The sequence below is a fragment of the Dipodomys merriami genome, unplaced genomic scaffold (genome assembly GCF_024711535.1).
Source record: "Dipodomys merriami isolate MVZ:Mamm:240054 unplaced genomic scaffold, mDipMer1.0.p SCAF_4, whole genome shotgun sequence".
NCBI lineage: Eukaryota > Metazoa > Chordata > Mammalia > Rodentia > Heteromyidae > Dipodomys > Dipodomys merriami.
The window spans coordinates 50,533,278-50,551,113 of NW_027205603.1; the positions used below are offsets into that span (position 1 = coordinate 50,533,278).

General features: G+C 39.3%; 1 long non-coding RNA gene across 1 annotated transcript; it reads right to left on the bottom strand.

Moving 5' to 3' along the window:
• Positions 1 to 1,306: 1,306 nt before the first annotated feature.
• LOC138805809 (uncharacterized) lies at positions 1,307 to 2,629 on the bottom strand. The gene is made up of 3 exons (XR_011365647.1): positions 2,351 to 2,629; positions 2,036 to 2,111; positions 1,307 to 1,407 (listed from the first exon to the last, which is right to left on the bottom strand). It is a non-coding gene; the product is annotated as an uncharacterized lncRNA (long non-coding RNA).
• Positions 2,630 to 17,836: the final 15,207 nt, after the last annotated feature.

Here is a 17,836-nt window from a genome sequence, read left to right on the forward strand (position 1 = left end):
GGCTTTTGTCTAAATCCAAAGGAGTCTAGGAATGCTGGAAGTGATTAGCAAATTAGAAAAATTTCAAAATAGGACACAAAGAAGACACATTTTTTAGCTGATTTTCAGCAAGAGCATGAACAAGGTTGTCATCAGCTGATCTGATGTCTTTCCTATCCTTCTCAGCTGCTCTTTCCACCATGGCCCCAAGACATTTACAAATTATGTGGGTTTTTTTCTATCATAAGAAAAATATATTAAGACACTAGTAAGTTGCTATAAGTTAATTTTAAAATGCCAGCCCTCTGAAGATAAAATATTAACACACTTTTACAATAGCATTGCAGAAGAAGAAATAGCATTTGATTTTCATTCTCGTCATCGGGTAATTTACATCTTCCATTCCTTTTCTTGGACATTGATTGATTTTTACTTTCATAAAATGGTTATTTTTTTCCTCTAAACCTTTCTAAGTATTTTGTATTTTTACTTTCCTCTTAGCCTTGTCTTTTCCTAAGTATTTACCCCATGTTGTCATAGAATGAAACTATTTAGGCCCAGCTTAATAAGCTTGAATCAAAAGCTCAATTAATTAGGTATTATTCTTAACACAGTTGTAGGTACAAGGTCTGGACCTAAAAGGTCGATGATTAAGGAATTGGTGTTCATGCTGTTATATAAAGTTTATCATTCACTACAGAATAAGGAAAATTTGATGAACCAAAGACATCTCTGGATGTGTTACTATAATAAGCACATTTAGATCTAGTAGTTGAACCCAAATGAAGTACCTTGTACTTCCATGGTTCTCAACCTTATGTGTTCATACTCACTTTAACCCCAAATAATAGATAATATTATTAAAATCTGGGTCCGGTGATGCAAACTCAATTTTTACATTTCCTATTGTTACCTTTTAAGCAAGTGGCATACATAGAAATTCATTGGCTTTCAGTGCATAATTTAGGGTCCACTACATTTTATTTCTCAATGCCTTAGCAGTCTATAGCTCTGTCAGGATGAAGCTCTTGTATATCATGCTCAAGAGAAAACTCCTCTCACAAAATCCACTGAACTCTGTCTTCTCTTTAGCACTGACCGTTGTGCTAACCTTTTCCTTGCAGCCAACTGACTCCTACTGCACCACATGTTCCACTCAGTATTTAGCAGGAAGCTGTTGCCATGTCGCATAAACAATTGTAGCAAATATGGAAGGAAAGATGAAGAGCTGGGAAAGGACCACAGTCCTCCAATAGCCTGGCAGGCCATGGATTCTGGGCCAGGTGTGAAGAGGAGGTGTCATTTAGCACCTGAGACTTACCTTAACAGAGTCCTCTCAAAATTTTCTCTCAAACCTTGCTATCTTCTCTCCCCAAGGGCAGATCCAGATTTTGAGGGTTTAAAGTTGAATTCTAAAGTGGCAGGTCTCTGAAGATAAAATCCAACACAATATACAAAAGCACCCTAGACAACAAAATTCTTCCATATGAAAAGTAATAAAAATTTTAAAAATACAGAGTTAGCTACTAAAATGAATATAGAAGATACAAAACAATAAATCACAATTTTTTTGAATGATATAAGGTTGGGCGTCAGTGACTCATGTCTGTAATTCTATCTACTCAGGAGTTTGAGATCTAAAGAATGTGGTTTGAGGCCAATACAAGCAGGAAGGTCTATGAGACTCTTACCTTCAATTTACTGCCAAAAAGTCAAAACTGGAACTGTGGCTCAAGTGGTACTCTGATTACTTCTCTGTGTAATAACTGGTAAGGTTTCTAAGAGTTTCCCTTTCCCTCAAGCATAGACCAATTTCAACATGCAATGATTACACTTCTTTCTTAGTTTTTTATAAATGTCTTTTTTTTTGCAGTAGCATATGATTCATTTTATTTGATCTGAATCTGTGTTGCTTTGCTCGTCAAATCAGCAAGAAATTGGCATCTTTTTATTTGAATTCCTAATTTTCTACGAGATTCAAATAAAAAAGGATGGTGGTGGACGAGTTTATGGTTTGTTATAGAACCAGTTCCTTGTTGAGTGTGTTGCAGCATACCTGTAATCTCAGCTATTCCGGAGGTGGAGTAGGAAGATGATGGTTTGAGGGCAGTTGGGGCAAGGTTAGCTCAATCCTATGTCAAAAACAAAATAAAAACAAAGAATAGATAGCCTAAAGTAGTAGAACAAGTGCCTGTGGGACAGAGGGAAGTTGGTGAAAAGCACTGGGAGACTGGCATGAAGGGCAAGTTCAACTCTTGCCTTTATTAAAAGAGCAAGTCACCACTAGAGACTAAACAAAACCTATTTTACAGATGCCCTTCTCTCCATCCCTTTCATTGTTTGGTAAGGAATGGAGAAAAAGCAGACTTACATTTTTTCCCCTTCAGTCATAAAACTATTCTCAGAAGAGTTCAGCTAGAGCAGTTGAGTGAGTTTTGAAAGGAGAAGCAATAAAGAAAGGGGTTTTGTACTTCTCCTTGTTTCTAATTTTCTTCCTTATTGAGTTTCTGACTTAAATGCATGTGTAGTCCATCTTCTTTCTTTAGAGAAAACAAATGCAGGAGCAGTCACTCTCTTGAGATTTGTCCTGATTAAGCAGTTTGATCCACAGAAGAATCACAAACATTTGAAACATCTCTATTGGACAAGAAGACACCTGGAAATTAGAAAGGTGTTCAAATGAAGAAGAGTCCAGAGATTTGAATATTTCTTTCCATGAGCTATTTAACAGGGAAACATAAGTTGCTAATAACAAAACAATTACCTGCTAGGGAAAAAAGATAGCTTAAAGTGTTTCTGAAAGTGTGAGTTACTTACTATGTAATTCAAAATATGATCAAATGCTTTAAAAAAAATACAATGAACATTTCTACATCCAATCCCAGACCTATTGGAACAGAAAATGTGGGAGGTAGAGGAAGACTTAAATATTACGCATCAATACACACACTCTAAGCCAGAGGTCAATATGCAATGACTTGCATAACAAATCTCTACTATCTGTTTTCATAATAAAGTTTTTATTAAAATACAGCCACCCTCAATATTGCGCTGTTTTTAATGCTGTAATAGCAGAGCCAAGTAGTTGTGACAGAGACTAATAGCTTGAAAGCTATAAGGGTTATCTGGCCCTCATCCAAAAAAGCTGGCCACTCTTGACATACACTAGTGCTGCTCCAGCCATACTATTCATGCAAATCACCTGGGAATCAATTCAAAAGATGATTCTGAAATATGAAGATGATTCTTTACAGATCTCTGGCCGAAGCTGCTGCTACTGTTTTGTAGATCATATTTAGTAGCAATTACCTAGAGTTCTCAGAGTATGAGAAATGTGAAAACTACTTGTCCAGATTTTCCTGATGCAAACTACACCTTGACAACTGATGGGACATGCAATGTGTAGGTAGATTCTCCTAGGCACAGCATAGGATTGTTGATCATGGTAAATAATAAAGAAAGATAAAATCTATGCACATAAAATATATCACACATAAAACACATTGTTTGTTTTCCACTTATGTAAGGTGGTTTAAAAAACATTTCAAATGTGCTTTCATGACTTAGTCTAATACCTTTTTCAGAAAAATGTAAATGCCATGTCATTTCTGAAATGATCGACAGGGGGAGCTGCTGTTATAATTCTATAATTTTTTTCTTCATATTGAAAGAATCAACAAAGGAATGCATTTTAGACTCATCCTTGAATAAATGTTGGTTGGGGGGGGGAGGGACATACTTCCTACTATCCATGTTATATACATCCTTTTAAATACCCAAAGATCTATGTAATGTATTCAAAATGAGGATAGCCTGTAAGCCATTTAATTCAATTACTGCCAGTATTCATATTCCCTTAGATGTTCAAACAAGGTTAAAAATACCTAGAACTATGTTCTCATCATACATATAAAGAGGTCATGTAAAAGAGTCTAATAATATGGAATAAGGTACTTTACTAGGATTAGCGAGAAGATGTTTCAGTGGTTTTCCTAGAAGTGGCTCCTCTGGGGATGTTGTATGAGTAAGTACCTGGCATCACGGAAGGAACTGCATCACATAACCATGTTCGTTACTGGAAATACAGAAGAAGGTCAAAGCATTAACCATAAATGTCAAGTTTATCAGGAAAAGTGACAAAGTTTATAAATCACTATGGAACATATCCCCATGGAGCAGGGAAGACCCATTCAGAGGTGGAAATCAGATGCAGAGACCTGTGTCTCTATCACCAGACAAAGCAAAATGACTCTCAAATTCTCCTGCATTAGAACTTAGCTTTTCTTACCCAATAATATTAACAATACAGTTCAGTAATTAAAGTAAAATAAATGTCACTTTCCAAGTGGCAAGCCAGAATATTGTACATTGGGCACTCAGTGTTTGACGATGTAAGGACATGAAGAATTGATTGGCTAAAATAACAGAAGAAAGAGATAGTTGAGAGTTGATGGAGGCATTATATAAGCAAATGAAAGTCAAAGACAATGGGGAAATATTAATGATAGACTCTCCAAGTTTGATAACAATTTGCATATATAGAAATCACTAGAAACAAAAGTGAGTAATCACAGAAAGATGATATCTTGAGCATTAATAACAGAATCGGGAAGTTAAATGAGTTGGGAGGAATGGGTAGCAAAAACTGACCTTAATTTAGAACTCATCTAAATTGAATTTTATGACCTAGACCTCTAAGACTTGAAAGAAAGGTTTGGAATAGAGGGTGAAAAAGTAGAGTTACTTTTCTTGTGATCTTAGGAAAATTTGCATGCAAGATGAAAAGGAGAACATATTTAATTATAAGCTTACTAATGAATTCAAGAAAGCATTTATGAAGGAGCTCATGTGTGCTCGGCACTGGGCTTTGAACTGACAATAATAGAAGCCAGAACATTTGGAGTGCTTACTATATGGTACAACTTCTTTGTTGCTGGGGATAAATCAGAACACTTAGGTTTCAAGAACACTTAGGTGGAAGATCTTAGGTTTCAGAGATGGTGATAGAATGATAAAGCTGGAAAGTCATGTAGAGTCATAAGGTTGATGTTTACATAGAGCAGTCAGGAAAAGCTCCATGGAGAAAGAAACGTTTGAGCAAAGACCAGAGCAAGTAGTGGAACAATGTTCTAGGCAGAGTATCAAGCCACAGAAGTGACGGCAGCAAGCACAGGATCACTAAGTGCAAAAGCTCCGGGGCAGGGAATGCTTGGCACATTAGAGGAATAGCACAAAGGCCAATGTTTTGGCAGCAAGGTAGAGCAGGATATCGTGTCACTGAGGTAGCAGGGACCAGCTCATGTAGGACTTTTAGGCTGTTGAAATCACTTTGATTTTACTAAGTGTGAGATGAGGACTCCCTGTGGGGATTTTAGGAGACGAGTAGTATGATTTGACATACTCTAATAGAACCTTCATGTTTCTATTGCAAGAGCAAATGAGGTCAGGAGGAACATCCAAGGAGGAAATGCCTGTGCCTGGAACTAGGTTCCTAACAGTGAATGTGAGAGCAGAGGGTTTAGTCTAGATATATTTTGAAAACTAAAGTCAATAGGGCTTATTAGTAAATGGTGGGACATGAGAGAAATAGAATAAACTATGGCCTCAAAGCCTGGCAATCAGAAGGATCACATTAACCCTGGCTGAGATAAAGAAGGTTGAGATGGAATTGGGAAGATCATGCTTTTGTGTTGTGACTGCTGAGTTTGATTTTAGGTATGACATGCTAAAGCACTGTGGAAAATGGGAATAGGCAATGCAATCTTCTGTAGGGCTGTGACATCAGGAGAGATGTCTAGGGTGGTCCTATAGATCCGGACATCCTCAACGTGATGATTGAGCTTGTAGGAACCATCGAATGGAACATGTTAGCACAGGAATAATGATTAGGATGAGAAACCTAAAACAGAGACCAGAAAAGCATCAAGACTTGGAGAGAAGAAGGCCGACGTGGTGACAAAGGAAAGAAAGGAAAAGAAAGCAAGGAAAGGTGTCTTTCTAAGAAGTAAGGACCAGGGTTATGGCTCAGTGGTAGGGCACATATGTAGCATGCAGAGTGTCCTGGGTTCCATTCCCAGAACAGGAAGGAAAAAGGAGAAGCCCTTGACGAAAGAATGATTTCAAGAAAAAGGAGATGGAGCCAAGAGAAGCCGAGGGCAAGAGAGAATTCAAAAGGTTTGGCAAAAATGAGATCACTGGTCCTCACTATAAAAATGACATCGTGAAAGCAGGCAGCTGATTAGAGGTGTGCAGTGTAGCAGATGCACTGGGTCTCCCCTCCTTGCCAGCTAATTGCTTCCCACCACTGGTACCTGTGATTTTCTCTGAGGGTTTTGTCATCATCAGAAACTGACCAGACATGCCAGAACTTAGTGCCCCTGGGAACAGCCTTCAATGAGTTAAGATGTGAACTGATTTGGTAAATACTATGGCAGTCCCAACCCTGAGAAAGAAATACTTTAGACATGTTCTGGACAGTTTCCCCAAAGTGCTCAATGAAATTCAAACCTAAGGTTCCCACAATAGTCACTCATGCATTAACACATTCTTTCCAGGCTCTTCCTTTCTCTGAGTCACCTTCCAATGAATTACTCTCATCTTTTCGTCAGTCTGTTTTGGAGGATGCCTCGTCAAAGACAATATGCAATAAACATGTATTAGAGATTAAGACAGAAAAATAAGTTAGAATATTACTAAGTCTTTGCTGAATGAGAGGAAGGGAGATATACTTGCAGGACCAGGTAAAAATACAGTTGTGAATGTGTGTGCTGGTGATCAGAAAACACAAAGGGGAAATCAATTACTAAAGCCAAAAGAATAGACCTAACATGATCAAATGTGGAGGGTCACAGAATGTCTTCTGCTAAGTGGTAAAAGAAAGAGGAAAATTCAGAAAGGTCCCTGCAAGCAGTGTAGCGATGGGGAAACTGAGAAGGAACAACTTTGAAGGACAGAGTTGCCATGCTGTCTGACTTGGTGAATAACCCCAGGGGAAAGGTTTCTGATGGGTTAACAAAATAGAAGCTGTCTACTCAGAGGATAAAGGAGGAAGCAGATAGCACAAAAGAGAAGTCAATGGTTGAGTGCTCCTTGGAGTACATTTACTTTTAAGAGTTCAATGGAGAAGAAACCCTATCTTACTTCTGGAGATACAAAAATCCCAGTATTTCAAACTCTAGCTCTTTGGTTGTATGATGTAAAATTCTTGGATTTGGCCATTTCAACCTAGTCAGATATGTAGTTGCATATGCTTCAAGTTAATATTCCAACACATCAGGAGTAGAGGTCATTTCTAACCAGGTTCTCAGTTCCTCTGTGTCAGTGCCCATTTCTAAGTCCATAGCAAACACTTGAAGCATAAAAACACTCCAAACACTTCGTGGTTCAAAAGACATATAGAGGAAGGATCATGAAAATCAACAAATTGTTGTTGTTGTGTGTGTGTATGTGTGTGTGTGTATGTATGTATGCATGCATGTATGTATGTATATGTGTGTGTCTGTGTGTGTGTTTTGGTGCTGTGACTTGAACTCAGGGCCTGTGTGCTGTCCTGAATCTCTTTTGCTAAAGGCTAGAACTCAATCATTTGAACCATTGCTCCACTTCCAGTTGTTGTTTTTTTTGTTTTGTTTTGTTTTTGTCAGTCATGGGGCTTGAACTCTGGGCCTGGGTGCTGTCCCTCAGCTTTTCAACTCAAGGCTAGCACTCTATCATTTGAGCCACAGTGCTACTTCTGGTTTTCTAAGTGGTTAATTGGAGATAAGAGTCTCATGGACGGTTCCTGCCAGGCTGGCTTTGAACTGTGATCCTCAGATCTCAGTCTCCTGAGTAGCTAGGATTACAGGCATGAGCCACCGGTGCCTGACTCCACTTCCAGGTTTTCTGGTGGTCAACTGGAGATAAGAGTCTCGTGGACTTTGCTGTCTAAGCTGGCTTTGAACCACGGTCCTCAAATCTCAGCCTCTTGAGTAGCTAGGATTACATACATGAGCCACTAGTGCCTGGCCTAACAATTCATTATTAGGGCATATTAAACATTAACTTGGTAATTTAATGGCAATGTATATAACAACATATAGCAGTTTTCTTCTGAAGCTGTCTTCTACTGGATTTTCATGAGTATTATGAAAGCAAGCAAAAGTATTTCTTTAGATTCTTCAATTATTAATCTATGTTTTATTTTTGGTGCTACTATGGTTTGAACTCAGAGCCTCATGCTGGCTAGGCTGGGGGCTCAGCTGCTGAGCTACATTCCGTGCTTGGTTTCTTGCTGGTTATTTTTCAGATAGGACTTTGATTCCTGCCTCAGTGAATGCCTGAACTGCATCTGCTAACTTCAGGCTTCCTGTAGTTACTGGGATGGTAGGTGTATACCATTGCATCCACTTTCTCTTTGTGGAGATGGGGATCTTATGGAATTTTTTGCTCTGGCTTGCTTTGAACTGCTATGTCCCCAACCTTGGCCTCATACCTAGCTTGGGTGACAGGCATAGGCCACTGTGCCCAGCTATGGGTTGAGAAAAGGTTTCACAAACTGGTATTTCTGGGCTAGCCTCCAACCATTATCTTCCTCATTGCTGTCCCAAGAAACTAGAATTAAAAGTATGAGCTAATAGTGTCTGGCAAGCTAAGTATTTTTTAGAGTAACCCAGCTATAGGAGCATAAAACTATGAATGTTTTTATATCTAGAGTCATCATTGAGTAAAAACACCTTCAGTGAACTTGATTATTTTGGATTTTATTGCTTGCCTCAGTAATTTTTTTCCCTGAAATGTAATTGCTCCAAGGCCAATAATGAAGGGCGCATAAAATGCAATTAAAGCATGAAAAGCATCTCTTGTGATTTGATATTGAGTAGGAGTGATGGAGTGTGACATTAAAAATGGTTTCAGAGCTGCACACTCTGCATGGCACTTTAATTATGTCAATTTCAGATCCTTGAACACTGCCGTTTCACACATGCCTAATCAAATCATGTCAGTACCAATCCTTTTAGGTCAAAAGAGTTTTTCTGGAAGTTTCAGAGACAGATAAGATAGAAACAATTATTTCTTGCTTTCTTGGCTACTAGACAAGTCAGCTTAGAACACACCTGTAAAGATCTATGGTTGTAATAAGGGCTGATCTCAACCAAATTCAAAACAAATGACAATATTTTAAGTGTGATTTGGGTCTATGAGAGGAAAAATGGTCTGAATTGATTAAAAAACTTTCTATCCTCTTTTAGTAGTTTCAAGCTAATTTTTGTGATGGTTGTTATTGTTGTTTTTCTGCTCCTGGGGCTTGACTCAGGGAGGGGTGTTGCCCCTGAGCTTTGGTCTAAGTTTTCATCATTCCAAATGCTTTTGTAGAGCGTGTTAATATTTTATCTTCAGAGACCTGACATTTTACAATTAAATTTTAAACTGAATCTGCCCTTGGGGAGGGAAGAGCGGGAGGTTCAAGAGAAGAAACTTGCCAGGACTATGGGCTAACATGATGCTCAGACGCTAAATGACTCCTAGTCACACCTGTTGACTGAGAGTCTATGGCCTGCCAGTCCAGGATCACTGCCTGTGAGCCTTTCTTCATCTTTCTTTCCATATTTGCTACCATTGTTTTTGTGTCACGGCAATGGCTGTGTGCTAGAATACTGAATGGGATGCTGGTATACAGGAGTGTGGGTGGCCGCAGGGAAAGGTAAGCACAATGGTTATTGCCAAAGAGAGACAGAGTTTAGGATTACAGGCGTGAGTTTTCAGCACCTGGCTAATGTTTTTCTTTAATGTAAAATAAAAGCAAACAAACTCTAGAATCTCCCAAAACAGAGCCACCAAGTTGGGGCCTAGTCTTTAGTGCATGAAACTGTGGGCGAAAGGTCATCTTTAAACCATAAACACGTCCTCATTGAATGGCTATTATGAAGAAGCCCTTAAAGCTGACGGAATAGAGAAACCCGAAGCTCATCTAGCCAGCATGTTGCAGATAAAATACACAAGTTTTCCATCTGACTCCAGATTCCACACTTATTCCAAGAAGTCTTTGGATATCTTTCACATCTTTCTTCATTACATCTCAATATCCTGACTGTTAGCCTAGCCTTGTAAAGAGAGAGGTCAAAAAGTAATGGAGTGGCCTCACAAGCCATTTTCATAATTGCCAAACCCAACTGTCTGGTTAAAATGGGCAAATTCAAAACTGTTAAATTATGTACCCTCTACCTAATTAAAATAATTATAGAGGACTCTCTTATAAGCCAAAGTTAATAACATATGTAAACTTTTAGTGGGCATTTACTACTTTTACCTGAGATATGGAAGCTAGTTCATAGTTCTTTCATTCATCATGTTTTCTTTTTAAAAGTAAACACTGTGCATTAAAGTATAACTCCAATAGAGAAGAATGCATAGTTGTAATTATGTGTACATTTTGGTGAATTATCACAATGTATGATCATCTTCCGGATACAGAAACTGGCCAACACAGCCAGGCACGGATGGCTTACAGCTATAATCCTAGCTACACAGAAGGCTAAGACCTGAGGGAAATTGTGTGAAGCAAGCCCCTGCAGGCAGATCTGGGAGACTCTATTGCCAATTAACTAGCAAAAAGAGCTGAAATTGGAGGTGTGACTCAAGTGGTAGAGTGCCAGCTGTGAGTGAAAAGAGCAAGAGCTCCCAGCCCTGAGGATAAGCCCCAGAACCAGCACCAAAGGGAGAGAGAGAGAGAGAGAGAGAGAGACAGAGAGAGAGAGAGAGAGAGAGAGAGAGAGAGAGAGAGAGAGAGAGAGAGAAAGACAGAGAGAGAGAGAAGAAAAGGAATTAGCCAGCCCTCCCAATTGCTCCTTTCTCCCCGCCAAAACACCATAGATGCTCATAATAAATAATATTTATTTAAAAATTTAAAAATAGAATCTTCAGCTTTTTAATCACTGTGTTCAGTTATTTTGCTTAACACAATTATTAAATTTATCCAAGTGGTATAAGTAGCTGTAATTTTTTTCATTTTCATTGTTTTTATTATTCCATTTTATGAATATTTTACTGTTATAAAACCATGATTTTACTGCTATAAACATTTCAGTTATTTCCATTTGGGGTTTGTTGCAAATAACACTCCATAAATATTGCTGCAAATGTCTGCCTTTAGTGGAAAGAAGACTAGAGTTCCCAAATATGGCTATCAACTCATGGTCTTAACTAGCCACGAATGAGGGCTCCTCTTCCATACTTTAGTATCCATTTGTTTGTTTGTAAACAAGGTTAGGAGCCAGTAGGGAGCATCACATCTCTCCTCGTATGGCCTAGGTGTGGAGAGTATTTTACCCAGGGTCTCAGTTGTCATTGAGAGCTACTTCTTAGATGGATGTGCTTTGTGAGTGGTGCCAGCTTAATGACATATGGCAGGGCATCAGCAGATGATAACCTCGTAAAATGGGCAAGATGGAATGACGCTATCTATTGGGTAGTGTACATTAAACCTAGAAGCCATGCAGTGATCCTGGCAAAACAAATCCTGTGGTAGGAGCTCCAGTGGTGCAATCGGTTAGTGCGCGGTACTTATGCAAATCCTGTGGTCTTCCTTGGGCATCATATGGTAGTGTTTGTGTGGTATATCTGAAGACACCACTACTGTGCCAAGCTAGAAGGTAGCATTAATTGAACTGAAAACAGGTGCCTATGTCATCTGACTCATAACTTATGTTTCTCTGAAGCAATCTTTCACAAAAGTTCCTTATACTATTAAACACTCACATTTCAGAAATTCCTATAAACGATACCCACTTTTTACTTAGTTCAAACAAAAGCTGAATAGATGGTGATTTCGATTAGGCAATCCTGAGTACCAGGGACAATTCCAGGAATACATTTACAAAATAAAACAGATCTATATCTTGTCATTGAAAAGTAGATAGAATAGGTAGAGATGGTGTAAGGGGGAATTTTTTTTAAGAACATGTTTTTTAATTTATTGATTTTTATGTGATTTCTCTTACTGATGTTAAAGGGAAACTGGACAAGTTCAATTCATTGTCCCAACAGACACCTCTCCACCTTGCCTCATATACATTAAGGAGAGGAGGAGGAGAAGGCATCATCTTTTAATAGTAAAAGGATAAACAGAGGCTTAATCTCCGTGGTATCTCTGGTACCTAACCTTTCTTTGACAAAAGCTATTAAATTCTTGTTTGTCTTTTTCTCTTAAAACATTACATGAGCCGGGGACCATCCTTGCTACTCAGGAGGATGAGATCTCAGGCTATAGGTCTGATTCAAAGCTAGCCTCGACAGGAAAGTCCATTAGACTCTTATCTCCAATTAAGCACCAAAAAGTTGCAAGTGCAGCTATGGTTCAAGAGGTAGAAGGCTTGAGCTTTGAGCGAAAATGTGCAGGGACAGTCTCCAGGTCATGAGTTCAAGCCCCAGGACCAGTACGAGCATCACATAAATATTCACTAATTCTTAACAGACCATCAGTATTCTTATAGTCTTATTTCTTTTTCTACAACTCATGGAGTCACATGTATAGAACTGTTGTCTTAAGTTTCTGGTTATAGTAAAAAGAAAACATACACAAAACAAAATCCTCAGAAACTTAAAAAGAAAGTTTTCATGTTCAAACCTATTGATACTATCTTCTTGTATTTTCTTTTAGGGATAAAAGCTCATTTAAGTTGATGTATATATTTGCCACATACCTTGTTAATAAATTTGCTTAAAAACAGTAGAGTTCTCTTGCAGGAGAGGGAGGAAGAGAGATGGAGGGAGAGAGGGAGAAAAGGAGGGAGGAAGGGACAGAAGAAGGGACCCTACCTGTAATCTTCAGCTTAAGTATTGCTTTTTCTTCTGCTAAGATTTGCATGCCTCCTAGAGAGTCAAATATGATTTCAATCACTTGATAAATTAAAATGAATTACTCCTTTAGGTTCCTGTAGACACAGGGGATGCAGGGTCATCAAGGGGACTTGGAAAAGAGAAGGCTAGTGAAACGAGAAGAGAAGAAGGCATTGGAGGGTGTCTTTCCTGTTTCATCCAAGTGTAACATTTTACCAACTGGAATCAATATAATCTGACCACAAGGCCAGAGGAGTTTTACTAGTGACTTGATCTTTATAGTGTGTGTTAGTCAGCTATCCTAAGATAATGTAGTTATAAAAAAGGAAGGGTTTATTTTGGCTCACAGTTTTGGTTGGTTTCAGTCCATGGATGCTTGGCTCTGTTGCTTATGAGATTGTGGTGAGGCAGTACATCATGGGAGGGCTGTGTGTGGTGGGACAAAACTGCTCACCTCATGGATGTGTCAGGAAAAAGAAAGGAGGGGGGAAGAAGAGGGGTCCCAATATCATAAGGCTCTACCCCAAAATAGCACCTTGAGCTGAAGACCAAGCCTTCAACACAAGCCTTTAAGGTAAATGGGACCATTTATCAAAAACATAGTATAGTGGCAGAATCCACACCCTCATGCTATAAGGAAATGGAGTATTGGAAGTATGAATAAGGAAAAGAACCAGGCCAACAGGTTTTATTCAGGCTAAAAACCTGGGAAGGGCAACCAAGTCTCCTTCAGCCTAAGTGGTGTGATTCCCCTACAACTAAAACCTCTTTTTATGAGGCAGAAAAAGTGAAGTGAGGTGGGGCAGAGGAAAGCCAGGTAAGATGGAGGTGAGAAGGGAGAACAATGTTGTCTTGAACAGAAGGTTTCAAGGTCTTAGCAGCAAGTGTGCCAGCCGCTGTGTCTAGCTCACTGCTAGATGCGGCGTTGGTCTCTCCCTCTCCCTCACGCGAAGACCGTTGGTGTGCTTGCTCAAGGAGAAAGGAAGGGGAGATGATTCAGCAGGGTCAGCAGCAAGGACTGCATAGCTATGTCTAGGGAAGAGATGGCAGTGAAGGGCTCCTCAGGGAGGGCCGTTTGTGTCCTCATAAAGGAGTTTTACCTTAAAGGAAAAATTAAGCATACAGATCCTGAAATAGTTTAGTGAACCAAGGGATGTTCTTGTTTGGTTGAAGGGAGAGGGGAGTTAAGAATTCAAGGATGAAGTGGGGTTTTTTTTTGGGGGGGGGAGTGTTGGAGGAGGAGATTGCAGAACCTTGGAGGAGGAACATGGTAGTTGAATTTAAGGGTGGGATAAAGAAGGGAAGCTTCTAGCTTTTGGAGGAGGTCATGGCCCAAAATTGCTGAAGGGCATTTTGGTAGAACTAAGAAGGAATAAATTATTTTTTAGGCCCAAAGACACAAAAGAGACGATAGGTTTGTTTTAGAGATTCCATCTGTTGACCCACTAGATTTTTGGTTAGGAGAAGAGGTCCAGGACATTCAAATGAGAGAGAAGGAGAGAGAGAGAGACAGAGACAGAGACAGAGACACAGAGACAGACAGAAAAGAGAGACAGAGACACAGAGACAGCAAGAGACAGACCCAGAGACAGAGACAGAGAGACAGAGACAGAGAGACAGAGAGAGGGAGAGAGAGGGAGAGGGAGAGAGAAGTGAACCCAGGTTGGGTACCCTTTTAATCAGGCAGCAGTGGGAGTGGTTAGGATGATTTGAAATAGGCTGGTCCATGTTGTGTGTGAGCCAGAGGAGCGTGAGGAGAGGCATGAGAAGACCATGGTAGCTGAATGAGAGTCTTGGTCTGAGGAAGAAGTAGGGAAGAGTCTGTGAATTTCCAAAGTGAAAGTGGAATCGTAAAGGCGGAAGGAGAGGGGAAGGGATAGTGTGTTACTTGGGGGATGTTCCTGGGTACAGTAGGGTTAGCCATAAAGTATTTCAAAGGGACTAATCCGAAGACACTTTTTGGACATGGCTCGTAGCTTGAATAAAGCCAGGGGTTTTGAGGGAAAGTATAGTGAGAGATTCTTTGAGGGAATGATTTGTGCATTCTTCCTTACCAGAGGATTCGGATTGGTAAGAGATGTATGTTTAGGAATTGGATTATACCCTTGGGTGATTTTTTAGGTAAATTCAGGTTCATTGTCAGACTATAATGAGGTAGATATGAATCGGGGAATGCGTTCTTTACTAGAACAGAGGCTACTATGGCAGCCTTTTTGTTAGTTGTGGGGAAGGCCTCAACCCAGCCGTAAAAGATGTCTATCAGGACTAGAAGATATTTACATTTCTTTAGAGGTAAATGAAGTCAAAGGGAGATGGAGACCACAGAGAATATAGTTTGCATAAATAGTTTTACATGTAATCCCAGTTATAAGGAGGCAGAGACCAGAAGGATCATACTTAAAGGTCAGCCTTGTCAAAGAGCTAGAAACCCATCGTCTCAATTAAAAAAAAAAACTGGACCTTGTGGTGAATGTCTTATCATCTTTAGCTACAAAAGAATCACAAATAGAAGGATCACAGTTTGGGGCAGCCTGGATACCAACAGGACACCCTATTACAAAAATAACTGAAACAAAAATGTTTGGAGCATGGCTTAAGTGGTAGAGCACCTTGCTAGCAAGTCTTTAGTTCAAATTCCAGAAACACTAAGATATATATATTGTGATCTATGTTTTTAAAGTTATATGTTTTTATAGCTAAAAGACTCTTCTAGATTTTAAACAGTGTGCAAAGTGTAGGGGGGGTGGGGAAGGGAGTGTTTATAGGATATCTGATATATAGATGGTTTACCTGAGAAATATAAAAGGTAGAGGCCACCAGATGCCATTGGCTCATGCCTATAATTCTGGCTACTAAGGAGGCTGAGATCTGAGGATTTTGGTCGAAGCCAGCCCAGGCAGGAAAGGCCAAGAGACTCTTATCTCTCCAACTGATTGCCAAAAAAGCCAGAACTACAGTGAGGCTCAAATTCAAATGGTAGAACACTATCCTTGAGCAAAGAAGCTCAGGGACAGCACCCAGGCCTTGAGTTCAAGCCCCAGAACCTGCACACACATACACATAAAAAGTAGAGGCCTAGCAATGACATAATTATTGTGCTAAATTCCCTATATCTACTTAAAATTGATATGCTAGTATGGTTTTAACTATCAGTTGTGAGTATTATTTTCATACATCAAAAATGAGCTGATTAAAAGAATTTCATTTTGTGTTAATCTCTCACTTTTGAATTTTTATTTCCTTTCTCATAAAACATTGTCAAAAGATTTAAATAATTTCAGAATACTTTTAATTTAGGATTATATTTTTTGCTTACCTGGAAAATTCCTTTACTGGAAATCTTGAAGCGGGTTTTGGCTGAATTAACCTTATCTCCCATTCCTTTAAACTGGAGGATTTTAAGATTCTCTTTAGTTCTGAGTCCAAGTCATTAATCTCTATACTCAGAAGTGAAACTGTAGAACTTGAAAGGATTTGCTAATAATATGTCAAGTGACAAGCAATTGTGTTAAGATCAGGTCTAACCAAGAACTGCTGCCAAGATATACAATAAAAAAAACTACATGTGGTAATGTGTGGGTGGGGGACTGAGAGAGCAAGTTTGACTTCTCACTGGCATTCATGACCTAGACTCATGTTCTTCAGAGCATTGAGGACGTAAGGTTTTGGTTGTGAAAGACAAGTGTGTGAAAGAGCTAGAGCTTTGCCCTAAAAAAGAAGAGATGACTATCCCTGGTTCATTAAAGCATAAGGCAAAAGGAAACCTGAAAATTTTTTCTAATTCATCTTTCTTGGAAAATAATAAACAGCTCTAAAGTCACCAGTGATTCATTCTGTCTCCAGTGAGGATTTGTATGGTGTTTTGCGTTGAAATGAGATTAGTAGGCAGTTATGAGTCTTCTATTCCATCTAGGGCACATTTTTTGTTTTTGTGTACATACCTCAGAAATGAATATACCAACTAAAATTGTAAAAACAAAATAACGACCTGGCATAGTGGCTCCCACTTATAATTCTAGATACTTAGGAGATTGAGAAGCTCAAAAGGCTGGTAGGATTGTAGTTTGAGACCAGTTACAAAAAGCCATCTCAACCAATGAAAAGTTGTGCATATCTGTCTGTCTCCAACTATGCAGGAAATATAAATAAGAGAATTGTAGTCTAGGTTGGCCTGGGAAAATAGCAATTCAACCCTATTCAAAAAATAAAGAAGTCAAAAAGGGCTGGGAGCATGTCTCAAATGGTAGAACACCTTCCTAAAATGGAAAGATACTCCATTTGGGAGAAAAGATGTTGGTCTTTTTCTGGTCTTGGGGCTTGAACTCAGGGCCTTGGCACTGTTCTTGAGCCTCTTTGTGCTCAAGGCTAGTGCTCTACCACTTGAGACACAGCACCACTTCCAGCTTTTTCTGAGTAGTTTGTGGGAGATAAGAGTCTCATGGACTTTCCTGCCAGGCTGGCTTTGAACCATGATCCTCAGATCTTAGGCTCCTGAGTAGCTAGGATTACAAGCATGAGCCACCTGTGCCCTGCGATCTTCCCTGCCCCCCCCCCCACCACATAGTAAGGAAAACAATTTAACTTTCATGTAGTAACTAATGTTTAAAGGGACACTAGTAAATAACATTTTTTTCTGTTTCTAAAAGCTATCTCTAAAGAATGGTAGAAATACTTGGAATGAGAGTTCTAGGATATATCAGTTTGGGGGATTTGTTGTAAGACTGGCTTGGAGGTGCAGCTTTTTAGGGGGGTTCATTCTCATACATCTACTGTCTTTTCTGGCTAACTAGAGAGTTTACTACTTAGAATGATGTGCTGATAATGTAGTTGCAGAAGTAGTATTTTTATATTTTTACCACAAGTAGAATAAAACTTTCTAGAACAGAGCCATATTCTCCTCCAGGGGCTACATACAGTTTCTATAGCAAGGACAACAGCGAATGTGTGGTGGAAATCATGAAGCTTTGCTTGTGATTCTCATTTCTCAAAAGAGAGTGTTGGTGACATCAGAAAGGCACACAGCAGGATTTTCTGGTCCTTCGTA